The sequence below is a fragment of the Lichenostomus cassidix genome, chromosome 5, assembly GCF_008360975.1.
Source record: "Lichenostomus cassidix isolate B80296 chromosome 5, HeHo_3.0, whole genome shotgun sequence".
Classification (NCBI taxonomy): Eukaryota; Metazoa; Chordata; class Aves; order Passeriformes; family Meliphagidae; genus Lichenostomus; species Lichenostomus cassidix.
Genome location: NC_139486.1, coordinates 21,472,165 through 21,483,718, shown reverse-complemented (window position 1 = coordinate 21,483,718; position 11,554 = coordinate 21,472,165). Strand labels below are relative to the sequence as shown.

At 44.7% G+C, this 11,554-nt stretch overlaps 1 protein-coding gene and 1 long non-coding RNA gene across 8 annotated transcripts in view; one reads left to right on the top strand and one right to left on the bottom strand.

Annotated features, from left to right (window-relative positions):
* Positions 1 to 2,857: 2,857 nt before the first annotated feature.
* LOC146436095 (uncharacterized) lies at positions 2,858 to 7,376 on the bottom strand. Of its 2 annotated transcripts, none has more exons than XR_014852519.1 (3): positions 7,071 to 7,376; positions 3,647 to 3,761; positions 2,858 to 3,142 (listed from the first exon to the last, which is right to left on the bottom strand). It is a non-coding gene; the product is annotated as an uncharacterized LOC146436095 (long non-coding RNA). The 2 variants fall into 2 exon arrangements; XR_014852518.1 differs by lacking the exon at positions 7,071 to 7,376 and adding an exon at positions 4,215 to 5,531.
* Positions 7,377 to 9,844: 2,468 nt separating this feature from the next.
* Positions 9,845 to 11,554, top strand: part of ADCK1 (aarF domain containing kinase 1) — a 77,482-nt gene continuing 75,772 nt past the window's right edge. For 4 of the 6 annotated variants that reach the window (XM_085061651.1, XM_085061650.1, XM_085061649.1 and 1 more), the window contains exon 1: positions 9,870 to 9,988. The gene's annotated coding sequence lies outside the window, so the exon portion shown is untranslated. Of the gene's footprint in view, positions 9,989 to 10,909; positions 10,935 to 11,554 lie in introns of those variants that run through there. The other 2 variants (XM_085061653.1, XM_085061647.1) reach the window with 2 other exon arrangements.

Below are 11,554 nucleotides of genomic sequence, written 5' to 3'. Positions count from 1 at the left end.
GGAGTAAGGTAAGGGCAATCCTGTGCAGTCTGTCTATGCCCAAACTTGTCATCTCCAGTGGGAATCAGCTTTTGGCTTAGCATTTTGGTGACAGCAGCTCTGTCACCATCTCTGTGAATGACAGATACTTGCCCTTCTCTCTGAGATAGCTGGTGTTTTATGAGCACTTCAGACAAAGCTAAAGATACAGCACTTTGTCACATATCATTCATCAATAATTTTCCTAAGCACAACTCATCTGTCATCCCTTCTACCCATTTCTGTCACTCATTTAGTAACAGTATTGATGTTGTCACATCTGGCAATATTGCCATCTGATTCAGTAGCCTCCTCTCCCCCTCAGAAGTTGCCAAGGCTTCTGTGCCCAGCTGTTATACTAGTTTCAGTGGAAAAGTTATGTTTTATCCCTCCTACTTTCACATTTCTCCTTCTTTGTTTGCTGTGGAGTATTATTTAATGCTGTGTGGCAAATATACAACTTTGTGAGCTATTTTGCAACACAGTTTGTATGACAGTCACAATACAAATTTGCTGTTTAGAAGGTAAAACTGTAGGTGAGGAATCTGCTTCAGTTCCTGCACTAAGATACTCTTTTCATGTCCTCAGTGTCACAGCTTGTTCTGAGAACTGTGCAAGTAATTTCCCAACACAGAGAGTGAGCTCTCAGTTCTTGCAGATGTTTATAGTTGTCTGCCTGTAAGCAGCACTGGTTCTTTTGAATATTTTCTTTACCTTGAACCTCTGGGTTTTTTTGTGGTTTAGTTTTGGTGTCTGACTTGGCTAATTTCAATTTTGCCAACATGGAAGGCTCTTTGCCCAGGGTAGAGAAGACCACACAGTACAAAGGGCTGTATGAGCTTATTCAAAACCATATGGCTTGGTAAACTTACCACAGTCTTTATTTTATGCAAGTGCTGCAAATTAAGATGTGAATAATTTCTTGTCCTTGCTCTGCATTACCTATCATGTTTCAAACCTAAATGCTTACAACATATGGTTTAACTGGTCAAAAATATTAACTAGGAAAAAAATACTGAGAAGTTCTGAACTGAAAAACTGTGTGAAGTTTAGAAACATTTTAATCTTTTTAAACATTTGCAAAATGAACTATTCAGGCTTTGGTGTAAAGCAATTATGCTTAGTTTTGTTGAAAACAGGGAAAATAGTATATTTTGTTCATTACAAAAAACTGAGAGGATATTTGACCATCTTGTATATGTACCTGTACAAATTAGAAATGCAAGATATGAAGCTACTCTTTAATCTCATAAAGGAAGGCAAAACAAGAACCAGTGACTAGAAATGGAAATTAGGGAAATTCAAATGAGAAATTAGGTTGAAATATTTACCAGTGAGAGTGATTAACCTTTGAAAACCTGTGGGAGGTGCTGAGTTTTCTATCCCTTGTTATCTTCTAATCAAAGCTGCAATCTCGTGGGAAGAGGCAATTTCATTATTACCAGATCTGCTTTGGGCCAAGCCTGAGCAACCAGAACCCATACAGAAATAGTCAAGTGAAACTTAATGTCCCACAATGCCCTTCTGAATTGATGAACTCTGTGCATCTTCATGTATCTCCTAAGTCTGGACTTTCTCAGAACCAGACCTGGTAACTTTTCAAATGGCAGAGCTCTACTCTGCTTTACTCTGAACAGGAGCAGCTTCACCTTGAGTCCTGTGGGTGGTTTTGGTCACCATAATATAAGAAGGACATAAAGCTATTAAAGGATGTCCAAAGAAGGGCTAAGAAGATGGTGAAGGGCCTTGAGGGGAAGCCATCTGAGGAGTGACTGAGATCACTTAGTTTGCTCAGCCTGGAGGAGACTGAGGGAAGATCTCACTGCAGTCTACAACTTCCTTGTGAGAGGCAGAGGAGGGGCAGGCACTGATCTCCCTGGTGACTAGTGACAGGACCCAAGGGAATGCTATGAAGCTGAGTCAGGGGAGGTTTAGGTTGGTTATTAGAAAAAAGTTCTTCACCCAGAGGGTGTGCTGGGCACGGAACAGGCTCCCCAGGAAGGTGATCACAGCACCAAGCCTGACAGAGCTCAAGAAGCATGAGGAAAATGCTCCGGGCACATGGTGTGATTCTTGGGGTGTGCTGTGCAGGGCCAGGAGTTGGACTCAATGATCCTTGTGTGTCCCTCCCAACTCAGTCTGGGTTTGGTGATTCTCTGAAAAGAAACATTAGGCAAGGAATGTTTCTGCGAATCTAAAACATATTTTCCCCAAATATCTCCCTCTGAGACCAAAAGGATTCATTCCTTTCTGGTTTTATCTTTTTTTTTTTGACAATATCCTTCTATGCCTTCAGAATGCATCTCTATTCACAAAATGATAACACCAAAGTTATCTTTGTTATGGTGAGTAAGGAGTTCAGGGTCTGTGGAGGTCTTGTCATGTCTGGGAGCAGGAACATTTTTAGTTTGATGAAAATATCACAGCTGGTTTTAAGAATATATTTCTGATGCATTCCGAGAAGGCTTTTGGGGTAGATTTTGGCTGTTAAATCCTCTGCACCTTTTTTATCTACTTCAGCACTTTTTACATTTGCAAATCCAGAATTAAATGGTTGATGAAATGTCTTGTAACAAATGATGATGATACAAAGTAATGGAATAAGCTATTGTTAATATCAGATATCTGTATGCCTAACAGCTGCCACACATAGTCAGATGAAAATGATCAAAATAAATGACTCTTCTTAACTCAAGGGGTAAATTATGCCATGGGTAGAATGCTAAACAGTGAAAGAGAAGAGATTTACCTACACAGAAAGGTTCAACCACACCAGCAACCCCTGTACTTTACATTCCCTTAGGCATTACAGGCAGCACTCAGAAGGAATAATTATAGCTGGGGGAAAAAAATCACAAGTTTTATTCGTGTTTTTGTAAAAATATCTTTAAATTTTTCAAGCCATGTCTGTGTTCTCCAGAATTACTGAAATGAAGGCTGGTTTAATTTCTGTTGTTTGTTGTACATTGTAGAAAAGTAAACTTTGTCAGGCAAAAATGTTCTCATGTACTGTAAAAACCACAGCCTCCGGGGGGATTTTGCAAAGCTCTTGGAAGCATTCCACTCCCAGGTGATAAGATCATTTCACACAGGACATATTGGCTCACTGACACTTTCCAACAACCTGCAAGAAGAGGTAGAGTGCCCTTTAGGAACCAATAGCTTTAGCAAATAAAGTAAGGGGAATTTTTTTTGCCAACAGAAATTATGAGAGAGAGTTGTGGAGGTGGCATGCAATTGTCTAAACTGATACCACACAACAAGGTTAACCAAAGGCCTTGAAGGAACAAAATACTGGTAGAAGTGGATTTTGCTGCTCACCTAAAGCCCTGCTCTCCAAAGACCATATCACTTTCTCTTGTCACATTCAGACATTGGTGACTATTGAATCACAGGTACTGAATGTCCTTGGGCAATGGGCATGTTTCTGTCAAGAAATGTCTTATCCAAATATTGGCTCTGTAAAGTATGATTGGTAAGAAGATGCTATTCTAAAATAATATGGCTTCCAGAGTCAGCTCTGAACTTTCTATTGCTGATATAAAGGCAAGAGTTGCCAATCTCCATTTAAGTTTGACCAAGAATGGGGTGGGCTTGGCCTATCAGAAGACCTGTGTGAGTATGTTACCTTCTGGAATTGCCTCCAGGTTGGAGGTTGCTGTATTTCCTATCTTCCACGTTGATTTGCACATCTGTTAACCACTATACACACATATTTGTAGTATTTCATCTGGTTACCCGAACTAATCAGAAAAAAACAGAAAATATTTGAGAAATACAGATCTCTAGCAGTAGAAATCCCACTAGCCACATCTTCAAGTTGTATGAATTGGCATTGCTACAGTGATTTTTAGAGTTGAACTTATTTATAGCTGCAGAAGGTAGATCTGCCTCAATATTTGTATTGCTGACCGTCCACGGGATGGAGGGACAGATAGAAGAGTGAACGGTCAAGGTGTTCTGGTAGCAATTTTTTACCAAACCTTTTCATATCTCCTCATAAGCTATTTCTCTGGGTCTATGAAATCATAGGATCACCTGCTTTCTGGGACTGTTTTGTTCTCTTTTCCCATGCCTCCTCTCCATACATGATGGATATCTAGTATAAGTGAGCCTTTCTGGATATCTAGTCATGTTCTTTATCAAAGTGAATCTAAAAAAGACATTGATTCTCAATAGGAAGGGCTGATGCTGACCTTCTGTCCTCTCTTCAGGCAGTTTGGCTTCTCTTGCTGCTCTGGTGCTTGGGACAGAGAGGCTGAGTCTTTGGGTTTGCATCTGCATTTCATGAGATTCACACCTGGGATGCAAATGTCTTCAAAAGGAATGAAAAGGAAACGCTTTTCACAGTTTGTCTTTCACAGCAATTTGGGGTAATCTGAGATTTAATTTATTCACCAGTTGAAAAGGAAAGGGAAATCAAGCCAGCATCTTTCTTTCAAGCCAAGGTTTTCTTGCATAGCTCCGTGCAGGCACACACAAAAGAGCTCTGATCACTCTAACTAGGTGCTTGTTCTAATTATAGAAAGATTTAGAGTTGGTTACATAATTCCCACTGCACATCAGCACACAGCATTGTTATGCTACAAAAGCCTCCTTTTTATTCCCCTCTCTGCAGCAGACCCAGTGTCAGCCTGTTTAACTGAAGGCTGCAAGGAACAAAATAATTCTGAAGAAACCTCCCATAGCTTTTCCAGGAGAGGCCAGCAAAAATCAGATGCTGACCTGCTCTCTGTGCTGGGAGCACCGTTAAAGCAGGGGATTGATAGCCTGGGCTTCAGGCTTTTAAGCATCCCGGGTAGAAGCAGTGGGCTGTGGTCAGGATCAGTGCTTGTGCTGAGGGTAGAGTCACTATATTTTTTTTAATATGCAATAGCACAGCTTTAAATGGACACCCCTCTACTATGCCCACTATCAGCCTGAGCCATGGAGGTTGTGAATTTGCAAACACAAAAATCTATAGCAAAACTTACACGTGCTTTAGTAGACAAAAGAACAGTAGACCTTTTCCGCATATTTTTAATCTTTTTTAATTATATTATTTAGAGTAGTTATTTCACGTTCAGCCTATACTTATTTCTCTCATTTCCTCAGCAGTACATCGAGCACACATCTCCCTGACTTTTTATTTGCTTCCCCTTTTCTCTTCCAACTGTGAAGCTTCCTTCCAACAAATAGTCTTTTCTACACAATTTGTAATGGTCCAAGACTAAGCTGTGATGCTTCACTACCCCCAACAGTTCAAAAGCTCCCATCTGTCCTAGAAGAGAAAGAAACTTACGGGACTGTAGCCAGTTTAGCCATCATATGGCTGATGCAGCAACTGGCCATGTGGGCCCTGTATCCTCAGTGTGCTGGCAGAGTAATCACCCTTAACTCTGCCCTTCATCATTTGTAGCTGCTTTGTTTCTTAGAGATTATATTTAACAGGAAGCCCACACTCTGCAGGCATTGCCATTAAGGTCTGCCACAGCGTACAAGTGAGGAAAACAAAAATGAAATGAAGTCAGATGGAAACAAATGGAGTACTGTGGCAGGTTGACCATACCTGGATGGCAGGTTGACCATACCTGGATGCCAGGTGCCCACTAAAGCTCTCTGCCATTCCCCTCCTCAGCTGAACAGGGACAGAAAATGACAAAAGCCTCATGGGTGAAGATAAAGACAGGGAGAGATCACTCAGTAATTACTGTCATGGGCAAAACATGGGGATTGGGGGAAATGAAATTATTTTGAATTTATTACCAATCAGATCAGAGAATCTGATCTGAGAAGGATAGAGAAGGATATCCAGAGAAGGATAATAAGAATAAATTAAAAATAATATTTTAAAAAACACCTTCCTCAACTCTCCCTTATTCCTGGGCTCAACTTCACTCCCAATTTTTCTCCATTTCTACTGCAGCGGCAGTGCAGGGTGACGGGGAATGGAGTTGTAGTCAGTTCATCACACATTGTGTTCACTGCTCCTTCTTTCACAGGGGTACAACTCCTCACACTCTTCCCTTGCTCCACTGGGGCGTCCGTCCCATGGAGAGTTCTCCACAAACCTCTCCAATGTGAGTCATTCCCATGAACTTCAGTTCCTCATTAACTTCTCCAGCATGGCCCCTCCATGGCATGGGGGTCACAAGTCCTGCTAGCAAACCTGCTCCTGCATGGGCTCCTCCTTTCATAGGTCCACAGGTCCTGGCAGGTCCTGTTCCAGCATGTGCTGCTCAGAGGGTCACAGCCTCCTCTGGGCACCCACCTGCTCCAGTGTGGGGTTCTCCACAGGCTGCAAGCAGATAACTGATACACCTTGGCCCTCTATGGCTACAGGGGCACAAGCTGTCTCACCATGGTCTTCACCAAGGGCTGCAAGGGAATCCCAGCTCTGAGTCAGTGAGTAATAATACTCATGGAGTATTATGCTCAGCTGGTTAGAGCATGGTGCTAATAACATCAAGGTTATGGGATTGATCCCCACGTGGGCCATTTACTGAAGAGTTGGACTTGCTGTTCCTTCTTGGTCCCTTAGGATTTTCTGTGATCTGGAAATAGCCACCTCCTCCCTCTCCTTCTCCACTGACCTTGTGTCTGCAGAGCTGTTTCTCTCACATATTCCCACTCTGTTCTTCTCTGGCTGCAATTACATCTGCACAATAACTTTTTTTTCTTCTTAACTATGCTACTGCAGAGGTGCCACCACAGCTGCTGATGGGCTTGGCCTTGGCCAGTAGTCAGCCTGTCTTGGAGCTATCTGGTGTTGGGTCTGTCAGACATGGGGCATGCCTCTATCAGCTTTTCACAAAAGCTACCCCTCTAGTCCACCCCCCCCACCAAAACCTTGCCACACAAATCTAATTCAGGTACCCACCAAATGTTCCCAACATTATGTTGATCTTTTGGAAAATATTTAACACACCATGGTCCCACAGCCAGGGAGAAGGAAGATAAATTACCTTTATAGCACTTTTCCACAGGGGTATGGATTAAAAAAAAACTATTCAGCCAGGAAAACAGACTTGTCATCAGGATATTTTCTTGAGTACAATGTCCTGGTTTATTACCTTTAGAAGCTGAGACCTTTTGCTTCAAATGTTTTTTTCCCCCATTTCTACCCTTTTGGGTAAAACTTCAGCCCTGCAAATATGAATGGAAATGCAGTGTGGTGATGATTTCCTTGCTTTGTTTCAGTGTTTCCAGAATCCTGATGGGAACAATAACTCACAAAGAATTACTAGGAACCTTTTGGTATCATTTTGGCTTTGGTCTCTGGCATCCTTCTAAACTATTAATGATTAATTTTGGTAGCTGCAAAATACTGGTATTTGGTAGCTGTCTCAAACATTTCTACCATGGGTTCTCAGGTATTATTGAATTGCAGGTTCTTTTTCTTAGAAAGATACTAACTGGAAACAACATAGAGTTTCCTTCTTTTCACAATGGGAGAATTTCCTTCTTTTCACAATGGGAGAAAAGTTCAATCAGAAATGCTAAGTTTCGATCGGGTGACTATCAAGCTAGGTATTTGCTCCAGAGAAGATGAATATTTTACATTATTTATGATGATTCAGCAACATTTTTTCATTTTTCTGCTTTGTTCTTTCTCTCTTTTATTGCAATCTTTATTGCAAGAAGACTTTAGTGGAAAGATTGGTTTTGCACTGAACCTTGAATATAATTTTATTTATAATTTTCATTTCTTATAGTAAGGAGGTGAAGACTAGCTGCAGAGAAAGCTGGGTTTTTTCATTCTGCAATTATTTTCCTAGTTGCCAACAGCTCTTTTATTCTTGATGAACACAGTTGTTTTATTGGCTCATTCTCATGGATGGAGAACAGCAGGTTTTGAGATATTTCCAATACACATCTCTATGGAATACCCTTAAATATAAACTGGTATTAGACAGCCAAATGTGCATTTCAGGGAATGATCAATGCTAAGTACAGCTGCACAGCTTGGGTTATCAATTTACACTGCTTGAGGATCTGATCACATGATGGACAACATTTGGTTCATGTTCAGCAGGAGCAGGACAAGTGTTGCAACTCTTGTCACTGGAATCCCACTGGTGAGAGCATGAGAGCATCCCTCAGCACCAGGGGCAGATGTGTTGTGAGTCCATGTGCAATATGGCTGTGTAGGTGACTGAGCTCACACCCAACCCTGATGTGTTGCAATACTCAGACTGACAAAATAAAATACTCTTAGTGCCCAGGGCTAAACCATACCCTTCATCAAAGAGCAGTTTTGATTTCTAGTTGATAAAACCATCAGTGCTCCTCCAGCAGCTCTCATGGATGTGGAAAAGGAGGGCTCTGAGTTTGTTATTTATACCTTCTCTCATGATTTCTGATATATGTGTGTACATAAGCATATATGCCTGCAAGCCTTCTCTGCGCTGCAGAAATTTCCGTGAGAACATTGAAAAACAATTGAAAAGGATAATGAAAGTGTTTTAAAGTATAATAAAAATGATTTTATAAATACATTAACAGCAAAAGGAGGGGCAACGAAAACCTCCATTCTTTATTGAATATGGGTGGGAGTATAGTTACCAAAGATTAGGAAAAGGCAGAGGTAGTTAACACATTCTTGGCCTCAGTTTTCAACCACAAGACTTGTTGTCCTCAGGACAACTGGTCTCCTGAGCTAGTACATGGGGACAGAGAGCAGAATACCCCCCTGCAATCCAGAAGGAAGCAGATAGTGACCTGCAGAGCCACTTAGATGCTCACAAGTCTGTGGGATCAGATGGGATCCATCCCAGGGTGATGAGGGAGCTGGCAGAAGAGCTCACCAAGCTGGTCTCCATCATCTACCACCAGTCCTGGCTCCCTGGGGAGGTCCCAGATGACTTGAGGTTAGCTGATGTGAACCCAACCATAAGAAGGGCCAAAAGAAGGATCTGGGAAACTATAGGCCTATCAGCCTGATCTTGGTGCCCAGCAAATTTATGGAACAGATCATCTTGAGTATGACCACACTACGCCTACAGGGTGCGTAAGGAATAAGACCCAGCCAGCACGGATTTTGGAGGGGCAGGACCTGCCTGACCAACCTGATTTTCTTTTAGGACCAGGGGACCCACCTGGTGTATGAGGGGAAGGCTGTGGATGTTGTCTGCCTGGACTAGTGAAGGCTCTGGAGCACAAGTCCTGTGAGGAGCAGCTGAGAGAGCTGCAGTTATTTAGCCTGGAGAGGAGGAGGCTCAGGGAAGAACTTATGACTCACTACAACTATCTGGAAGGAAGTTGTAGTCAGGTGAGGGGTTGGCATCTTCTCCCAGGCAACCAGCAACAGGGCAAGAGGACACAAGCTGCGCAAGGGGAGGTTTAGGTAGGCCTTTAGGAGGAAGTTCTTCACTGAAAGGGCGATTAGACATTGGAACGGGCTGTCCAGGGAATTGGTGAATTCACCATCCCTGGAGGTGTTTAAGAAAAGACTGGATGTGGCACCTAATACCATGGCCTAGCTCACAAGCAGGGGTTAGGTCACAAGGTGGACTCGATGATCTGAAAGGTCTTTTCCAACCTAGTTGATTCTGTGATATATTCTAGTCAGAATTTTTTTTAAGAGCGCAGAAGACAAGTTTTCTGGCAGCCCCACTGATGAAGTGGCATTGCGTTACCGTGCAGTTACCGAACAGCAGGAGAGAACAATCCTGCGATCCGGGATGTGAGCTGCGCGCTTCCCCGCGGCAAGGGCGGAAGCGTCAGCGCAGCGCAGGGGTCGCCGGAGCGCAGGGGCCGCCGGAGCGCAGGGGCCGCCGGAGCGCAGCGCCCGCCGGACACTCCCCCGCCGCTCCCCCGTGGGCTCGCCCAAAGGCCGCCCCTTGCAGTCCCGCCGCACCCCCGCCCCTCCGAGCGGCCGCGGCCGGAGACTACATTTCCCGGCGTGCCACGCGGGCCAGGGCCGTACCGTGTGCGAGCTGGAGGGGGAGCGGCGAGGGGCGCGCTAGTTGAAGTGCCGGCGAGGCGGTCGGTAAGTGCCGCTCCGGCGGAGCGCCCGGGCTCCCTCACCCTCCCACCCTCGCGGTGGCCTCGGCCCGTGCCGGGGACTCCGGGCCCAGGCGGCGAATGCCGGCTGCAGGTGCAGCCCCGGCGGCAGGGACTCGGTTGCCGCAGGCCTCGGTGGGCCGGGGCTGTTCGCGCAGGCGGGAGCGGCGCGGGGCGCGGGCGCTGCGCCGGCCCGGCGTGAAGGAGAACCGAGAGCAGGCGGCGCCGGCCCCTTGTGTCCTTCACAGGGAGGGCAGATCGCGGGCGCGGCGGCGGACGCGGGCCCGGGGACCGGAGCGGCCTGGCCGGGGCTCTGGCGGCCCTGGGTCCGCACTGCCCTCGGGGCGGTCAGCGATCGCCGCCGCTCACCGGGCTTGGGCAGGTGGCAGCGGGGTCACCTTCGGGGCTCCAGGAGGGACCCGTCACCGTCCCGGCTGCCCCTGGCGGGAACAGGAGGAGAAGCCCGGCTGTAAGGCGAGGGACCCTTACGTGCGCGAAGTTGTGTCAAAGTCAAAGAAGCCACTCACGTAGGTGAAAAAAGAGCTGGAGGTGATCCATCAACTCAGGGCTTAATAACGAGAGGCAGTGACATCCCAAGGCTTGTTTCACAGCTGACAAGGCCCTTGAGATACCCCTAGGGGTGTCGTAATGGCTCATTTACATGGAAAAGGCTCCTCTGTACCTTATGCAAAACTTAGAAATACGATTTACTGCAGAGAATTCTATTTCTGTACCTTATATTGGAGGGGTTTTAATTATTCCTTTTTTATTGGTACAACACGTTAAGCATGAAAGCAGGAACTTTCTTGCTGAAGAATTCAACTGCTCTGCCTGTTTATTTGCTACCTAAAGTTCCCATCTTCTCTTGATGACGTACAGCTGGCGGGTATGGCAATAGATGTGATGCAACAAACTGCAGATTATAGCTTCAGGTAGGAATAAGATGCAAGAGCAGATGGACTTGCATCCTGCTTTGAATAAAATGTTCTTTTAGTAATAGAGAGAGTGAAGGGAAAAATAATGACAAAGATAGGCATATTTTCTGTGTTAAGAAAATGTCATTGTACCTATCACTTTCCAATAAATGAAGTTTTACAGAAATGTACAAGGAGCACAAATGGTTTAATTAAAACACGTTGCAGAAAATGACTTTTGAAGGTGACAGAGGATATAAGAGATCTCTGTTCAAAAAAGATTGGTCCTGCAGGAGGAAGCCCTGAAATTTCTAGAATTCCAGTGAGGCAGGGGAAGGAGGGTGGTTTTTTTTTTGTGAAGTGCATGTTCATTTGGCTGCAGTCAGGAGCCCAGGTTTATTTTCTGTTAAGTTTGATCATAGATTTAAAAGAGTCCAAAGTCAGCTGGCTACCCAGAGAGCCGGCTACCCATTCTGACAAGAGAAGGAGCTGGGGGGCTGCAGGCAGCTCTGACAGGCACTGATAGAATATGTCTCAGCTTTTCTGCCTCACAATTACCTAGGGCTTGTAAGGAAATAAAAGGAAATAATAAAGTTTGGCTAAGGTTCATGTACAGAGGTCTCTTGTGTTATATTAGC